Here is an 8,120-nt window from a genome sequence, read left to right on the forward strand (position 1 = left end):
TGTGTGTGTGTGTGTGTGTGTGTGTGGCCAGCTCAGCCCACCAGGGGGCGGGGCTGGCTGGCATGTGGTGCTGGGGGATTGAACTGTGGTCCCTGTGCTTTGCTAAGCTTGTTCTAAGTAGGTGCTTTAGACCACTGAGCCATCTCACCAGCCCCGAGGATTGTATTCTTAATTGTGAAATTTTTCTAGTTTCAAGTATCTCTAGAGGTTAAAGGGAATATGGCCTAACAAGAGTTTATGGACCTCCTGGAGAATATTAAAGGTTTTTAAAAGATCAACCCAGCCTTAAAGTCTATAAATGGAAATGTGCCCGTGTGTGTGTGTGTGCTGGTTATATGAAGAATTTATGCAGCACATTTTGAAAGAAATTCTTGTGAACTGGATGGAGAGACAGAGAAGGGTCACTAGAAAGGTAAAACTAGAAAGAGTTTCATTTGAGCAAGGACTGAGGAAAGCAAATATTTCCCCCAAAGAGTGGAGACTTGTAAGAGAGAAATGGTCTTCTAAAGTTCTGCAGTATTGTCATGACAAAGGGGGGGGTCACATGCTTTATGGTATTCTAGGACACAGAGCCTCAGAGAAAGTAGGTCTTGGCCCAGTAACGGAACATACAAATTCTCAGTAAGGCCATACTCACGTATCCCGGGGAAGATTAGCACTCTGTTCGCACTAAGCTTGTTGTTTTTGTGTCTTGCAGTAGAAGAGCTGCCTGTCTGGGGCCCAGGTCTGCCCAGTTCCTCCTCATTGTTTGCCACTCCCCATACACCTGCGAAGTGGGAGGTAGGGACTCTCACACCTGGAGGGGAGAGGGAGCTATGGGTGGAACATTTCTCAATCTGCAGTCATGTGGGACTGAAACTCTCCTCAGAGTCAGCACAGTGGGAAACACTTCCACCACATTATGCTTGATTACGCCATGTCTTGGTGACCTTTCTCTCATTGCTGAGACAAGATACCTAATGCCCAGAATGAAGGAAGGAAAGGTTTATATGGCTCACATTTTGTGGAGATTTTCATCCACACTTGGCTGGCTCCAAGGCAGAGTGGCACAAGGCAAAGGACAGAAGTTCATGGTGGCTGAAAATAGCTCAAAAGTAGCAAGAGCTAAAGGGAGAAGCAAGGAGCAAGCCTCTTTCCCTCCCTTACATTGTATGCAGGCTTTGTGCCCTGGGGAAGGTGTAGCACTCACACCCATAATTTCAGCATTGCACAACGAGTCAATCGAAAACTCTAGAAACATGCCCCATGACTGCATGAGGCTTTGAGGGGACATCTAGACAGAAATCATAACATAGCATAACGTAAAGGTGGAAGGAGGTCATGTTTGATATGTCTTGGGAAAATATAATTGATTGTTACATTTGCTTCCACAATTGGAAGAGTGGGGTATGTCACTTGTATAAAAACAATTTCAATTCTGAATGGGACAGCAAATAATCTACTAAATACAGTACTGGCACATAAATGTATTCATTACACAAATATCTATGGAGCAGCAGCCATGTGATAGATACAGTCACAAACATAGAGGACTTGAGACATGCTTGATGCGGTAAGACAAAGGCCCTGCTCCAACCTGGGGTCCATGGACTGGGGGTCACCAAGGGCCCCAACAGGAAAAGTTTCAGTAGAGTGCCAGAGGATGAGCCAATGTAGAGAGGGGATGGCAGAGGATGAGATGATGAAAACGAGAAAAATGAACTTAGCTTTCTGGAAGTTTTGTTACGCAGAGACCAGAGAAATAGGGTTGTTACTGGAAGATAGGGCTATAGGGTAATTGGCACTTTTGCCAGATACGATATGGGACACCTTTCAATTGCAGATATACAAGGAGTTTTAAGTATGTTCCAACTATTGCCTGGGTCACATGCAGGTAAATTTTATTTGTTGTTTATCTGAAATGCAGTTTTACCTAGGAATCTGTCTTTTTATTTGCTGAATCTGGCAACCTTTGTGGCCATCAGCGTTGCTTGTGCACGCTGGAGCTGGGGGGGGGGCTGGGTTACTCATGAGAGGAGCGTGTTGCAGGGGGGACTCGATTCTGAGGCTCATGGGAAATCAGGCTGTTTAGAAGCTGGGATGTATTCCCCTTGTGCAAAAGAAGAACAGAAACCCAGCAGAGATACAGACCGATAGGGCTGGGGAAATGGCTCAGTAGAATAAATGCTTCCCTGGCAAGAGCAAGGGCCTGAGTTCAATCCCTGGTTCCACCAAAAAAAAAAAAAAGGCTGAGGAGATACAGACTGATTGTCACTTTTGGTTCTAAAAAATATTCAACAGAATGTTACTATTTCTTGAGGTTTCTAAACTCTGCTGTTTTTGAAAAGGCAGCAAAAACACCATTTCACAGTAAATTGTCTAATTCATTGCTTTTTAAAGAATGAGCTCCATTTTTCTTGGCTAGTGATTTCCATTTCAGATTAATGGTGTCTATTACTTCGTGTAACAATGACTGAATAACGGGTATTTGAACTTTTTAAAAACGTATTTGAAACAGGGTCTCCCTGCGCAGCTCAGATTCATAGTGATCCTCCTGTTTTCAGCCTCCCCAGTGCAGCGATTACAGGCGTGCATCCCCACGTCTCAGCGCGGTGGGGGTGGGGCCCGTGCAGCATGTGGTGTCAAGGATCGAATGCTGGTCCCTGCGCTTGCCAGGCAGGGGGTTAGACTGCTGAGCTATCTCGCCAGCCCTTATTTGTCCTTTTAAATTCTTTAAGATGCATTTTCTTGGCCCAGATGTGGTCCACCTTGTTGAATGTTCTACGTGAGCTGAGAGAGACGCACGTTCTGTTGTTGCTGGCTCAAGCATTCTATAAATTCCAGTCAGATCTGGTTGATTGATGGGGTTGTTTAGTCCCCCTGTACCCAAGGTGACTGCTTGCTGGATCTGTCGTCTCTGATCAAGGGCCGCTGCAGTCTCCAACTGTAATAATGGGCTTAGCTATTTCTCCTTGTAGCTCTATCATTTTCAGCCCCACGCATTTTTTTTTTTTTTTTAATTCTCTCCTGTAACGGACACGTGAAGGATTGTTAGATCTCAGAGAATTAGCGCCTTTATCATTGCACAGTGCCCCCGTTATCTCTGATAAATTTCCCTTGTTCAGTATCCTGCCTTCTCTGACATTAGTGTCACTAATTTATACAACTAGTTTAACTACTCCTGCTTTCTTTCCCTTTGTGTTAGCATTGGTGTCGTAGTTCATTTTCTCACTGCCGAGATGAAATACCTGACCCACAAAGTTAGAGGAAGAAAGGTTTACTTTGGCTCACGGTGTGTAGATGTTTCAGTCCCTCGCTGGCTGGCTGCAGTACAGAGCGAGGAAACAGTCCATGGTGAAGCAGGGCAGGCAGACGGCAGCAAAGCAGCAGAGTGACAAAGCAGCTTTTCTCTGTCCCTTTATATTACACACAGGCCACCTGTCATCTGAGTGGTGCCACCCACACCCAGGGTGGGACACCCTTAAATCCAGGATTATACTCCTTTTTGTGTGTGGCTGGCTCATCCTGCCCTTTGGGCAGGGCTGGCACCCCATGGGGAGCCAGGGACAGAGGCTACGATTCCTTTGCTTTGCCTAAGCTTGCCTAAGCAGGCACTTTAGACCACTGAGCTATCTCGCCAGCCCAGGATTATACTCTTAATCCTGGGACCACACACCCTAATCCAGGCACCTTTGAAACTCCCACCTATGACTGCCTGAAGCCTTAGAGGGACATCTAGGTACAAGCTATAACAACCGCTTATCTGTCTGCTTCTGTTTTCTTTTAATTTATCTATGTCTTTATATTTTATTTTATTTATTTTATTTATGTGTGTGTGTGTGTGTGTGTGTGTGGCCAGCTCAGCCCACCAGGGGGCGGGGCTGGCTGGCATGTGGTGCTGGGGGATTGAACCGCGGTCCTTGTGCTTTGCTAAGCTTGTTCTGAGTAGGTGCTTTAGACCACTGAGCCATCTCACCAGCCCCATATGTCTTTATATTTTAAAGCAGGCTTCCCGACTATATTTCTTTTCTTCTCTGTATAACTCAAACTGATCAGATGTGACATTAGCCAACTTACCTCACCACCATGGATTTTGTGGAAACTCACTGATTAGAGTAAAAATAATTTATGTACATTTAGGTTAAATGGTCAGCTCTGAGGAAAAAAAAATTAGTGGTATCATTTTGAGACCATGGCTAAATTCTAATTCACCTTACATGAAAATGGCTCCCATCACTCAGATAGTATCCATGGTGACTGCTCCACCCTCCTCCTACCTCTTTCCCTGGGTTTTCCCCAGTGATGGCCAGCCTGGGAAGGTTGGGAGGTGGGCATTTCTTTGCCCCTATTGGCCCAGGGGACTCCTTCCAGTATCTGTCTGAGATACATTGGAAAGCTGCCACAGTTGACTATGAACTGGAGGTGCAGGCAGGAGATTTTGTTTGTCTCCCAGAGAATTTAGCTCTTGCAATGGCACATCAAGTTTGAGGAACTTATATTCTTATTAATTATTATTATTATATTTTTCTTTTTGAGACAGAGTTGTGCTATTCAGTTCAGATTAGCCTTGAGCTCACTTTGTAACCCAGGCTCATCTTAAATTTGCAATGATCCTTTTGCCTCAGCCTCCTGAGTGCTGGATTACAGCTGTGCACCACCACACCCAGAGAAGAAATAATTTTAAAATGTTAAAAATAATTTTTAAATGATTGGGACCCCTTGCCTACCAGGCACGTACATTCCAATGGCTTACGGGATAAGAGTGATCCAAAATAGCCTTGGTCTAAGCTTCCTGGACCACAAGGTTGGAAGATTTCTCACCAGCTTGGTATGTCACTTGGTATCATCCAACCTTTTCACCTGGTCCTATTGTTTATTGTCACTGCTAGGGTGGACTTTAGGAAACAAATGATAGCATTTACCTTTAGGTTCACGCTGGGGGGGGAATGTACAGTGGCCTCACAATTGCAAAAAAGTCCAACACCGAGTTGCTCATTTGAGTGTATTTCCTTCCTTTATCTCTTCCCAGACTTGGCAGGGCCCTGGAAAATCTGAAGGTCAAGAATCTACCTATAGCTTGGAACATAGTAACAGGAGATACATTCAATTATTATTATTTTATGTATTTGGTACAGGGTCTCACTACACAGCTCGGACTCATAGTGATCCTCCTGTTTTCAACCTCCCCAGTGCTGGGATTCCAGGCGTGTGCCACCATGCCAGGTCTTGGTGGCTAGCTCAGGGCACCCAGGGCAGAGCTGGGGTGGCATGTGGTGCCAGGGATCCAACCCCGGTCCCTGTGCTTGCCTAAGCAGGCGCTTAGTCCACTGAGCTATCTTGCCAGCCCACATCCAATTTTTTAAAATTCAACTAAAATGCATGCTCTCAAGGATTTTATTTTATTTTTTTTTCAATTTTATTTATTTATTTATGTGTGTGTGTGTGTGTGTGTGTGTGTGTGTGTGTGTGTAGCCAGCTCAGCCCACCAGGGGGCGGGCTGGCTGGCATGTGGTGCTGGGGGATTGAACCGTGGTCCCTGTGCTTGGCTGAACTTGTTCTAAGTAGGTGCTTTAGACCACTGAGCCATCTCACCAGCCCTCAAGGATTTTATTTATGGCCATCTTTAAAAAAATCATATCAAAAGAAAAGGGCTAACTTTTTTATTATCCCATATTTTATTTTTTAAATTAATTTTATGGAGAAACAAATAGCAATGAGACAGTTTCAAAACAGGTTAGTAGGACAGTTACAATAATTAATACATTGCATATTGCTGTCTTCATAGCAGTTATTCATAGTACAACATGCAGATACAATCTTGTACTAACACTATTAGTACAAACACTATTAGTACAAATCTTTCTTCTCATTTAATTAAGAGAAAGGAGCTGTATATCTATCCTAACTATTTTGTATATACAGATACAAAATGGTCCTTCATTTATATCCCCCTTTTTTTGTTTAGTTTTGTCAGAGATGGGTATTCCATTGCCACTTAAATATTGTAGGTACATGAATTCAGCAAAATAATCTAATATAGTCTAGTAGTCCATAATAGTACTGGGTTGTCCATAGGACTGGCAATGTCAGAAGTTGTTGACTTGAGCCTTTTATGGCTCAGCATATTAATATGGCTTTACTTTTTATACCTCGTTTTTATACTTTCCTGTATAAAAAGACCAAGATAAAGCAAGACCTATATAACAAGAAACGTAACTTTTGTATCTGACAAGGTCAGTCAAATCCCCTCAGGATTTACCCTGAAACCCTGTACTGCAGTTTGTAGATCTGAAAAGGGCTAACTCTGATGCACATCTGAAACGATGCTTGCTCAGATTCAAAGTCAAATTGAATTCAATAAATCTGTTCAGTACCTAAGGATGGGCAAGGGTCTCAGTTACTTTTCTCTCATTGCTGGGACAAAATACCGGACATCTAGAATTAAGGAAGGTGTCGCGCGCTGTCCCTTGAACGAGAGCACACAACACCGGCACGGCAATCCAAGCTCTTTATTGTTCCCGTTCACAGCAACCGAAGCCTCTACACGTCCGCTCAGCCGCGGCTCACTACTTGTGCTTCCTCCGGATCAGGGAGGCGCGAGTATATATGTAACACGTAAACCAATCAGGGCAAGGCAGATTCAGACAGGGGATAGGTTGGCGTCACCAGTAGCTGGGCAAGGTTGATAACAAGGAAGGCTGTTTACAAAGTATAGCAGTCAGGAAGCAGGAAATGGGCGCCATCTTAATAACATGGCTTGGGCGCGGCCCCCAACAGGAAGGAAGGGTTTATTTAGCTCAAGCAGTCCACACTCGGCTGGCCCCCAGGCAAGGTGGCACATGGCAGAGGGCAGCGGCTCATGGTGGCAGAAAACAGCAAAACACGAGAGCAAAAAGGAAAGAGCAGTGGCTGCAGCAGCAGAGGCAGAGGCAGGAGGCCAGGCCTCTCTCCTTTCCTTATCCTTCATCCAGGCTAACTACCTCGCAGCAGGTCTAGCACTCACATGCATAATCCCAACAGGATCACGAATTAATCACAAACTAGAAGCCTGCCCCAGTGGCTGCATGAGGCTTTGGGGAGACACCTAGACGCAGATCGTAATAGCCAGTTGTGCCTATGGCTGAGGCATGGACATGACTGGCGCTGCCCCGAAATGGGGAGCTGGAAAGAAACAGAGAAGTGGATTTCAATTTCAGTGGGAAAACTGAACGCAGTATCTGTATGTCAGTTTGGAAGGCCGGTTATCCCAGAGGACTTTGTGTAAACAGTTATCCCTCCTCAGCCCCAGCTTACCTGCATCTGGTGCTAATTCCCAGAGGAATTCAACCCCAGGCCTGTGCAAGGGGGGTGCGGGATCTTCATCCTGGCGTGCTGTGGAAAGGCCCCTGGACACAGGCGGGAGTCAGTCTCCCAGGAGATGAAGAAGAGAACCCTGGGACAGGATCCTGTAGGCCACTGACACCTCTGGCTGTGGCACGCAGCAGCCTCTGTGGAGCTCAGACACATCACCACGGAGGGAAAAAGGTAAGTGGCAGCATGAGATGTGTCTGGGCTTACATAGAGTGTGCCCAAGGAGAGTCCCATGGGGAGAAGACACTCTCTCAGGCTTTCACACAGAGCACCTTGGCCAAGCAATGGCCGTGACTCATCCACATGGCTGCACTGACAAAGGTTCTACAATCTGAGGTACAGGATCTCAAGATAAATCCTGAGGGCATTTCACTGACCTTCTCAAACCAAAAAGCTACAACTCTTGTTGCACAGGTCCTGCTTTACCTTGGTCTTAACCATCCAGTAGAAAAATATGAAGACGAAATATAGGAAGTAAAGCCATGTTGTTATGTTGAGCTGTGGGGGACTCAGGTCAATAATTTCTGACATTGCCAGTTAAACAGAAGACCCAATGCTATTATGGGCTACTGGACTCTTTTAGAATATTTTGCTGAGTTTACACACCTATAATATTCAATAACGGAACTTAGGAAAAATGGGGTACACCGATGAATGTCCATTCTGTATCTGTGTATTCAAAGTGGTTGGGGTAGATATATAGTTGCATTGTCTTAATGACTGGAATGATTTGTTCTAATGGTGTTTGTAAATAGGATCACAAGTCTGCATCTTGTACAGCAATTAACCAC

Source organism: Octodon degus, unplaced genomic scaffold, assembly GCF_000260255.1.
Source record: "Octodon degus isolate 3935 unplaced genomic scaffold, OctDeg1.0 scaffold00027, whole genome shotgun sequence".
Taxonomy (NCBI): domain Eukaryota; kingdom Metazoa; phylum Chordata; class Mammalia; order Rodentia; family Octodontidae; genus Octodon; species Octodon degus.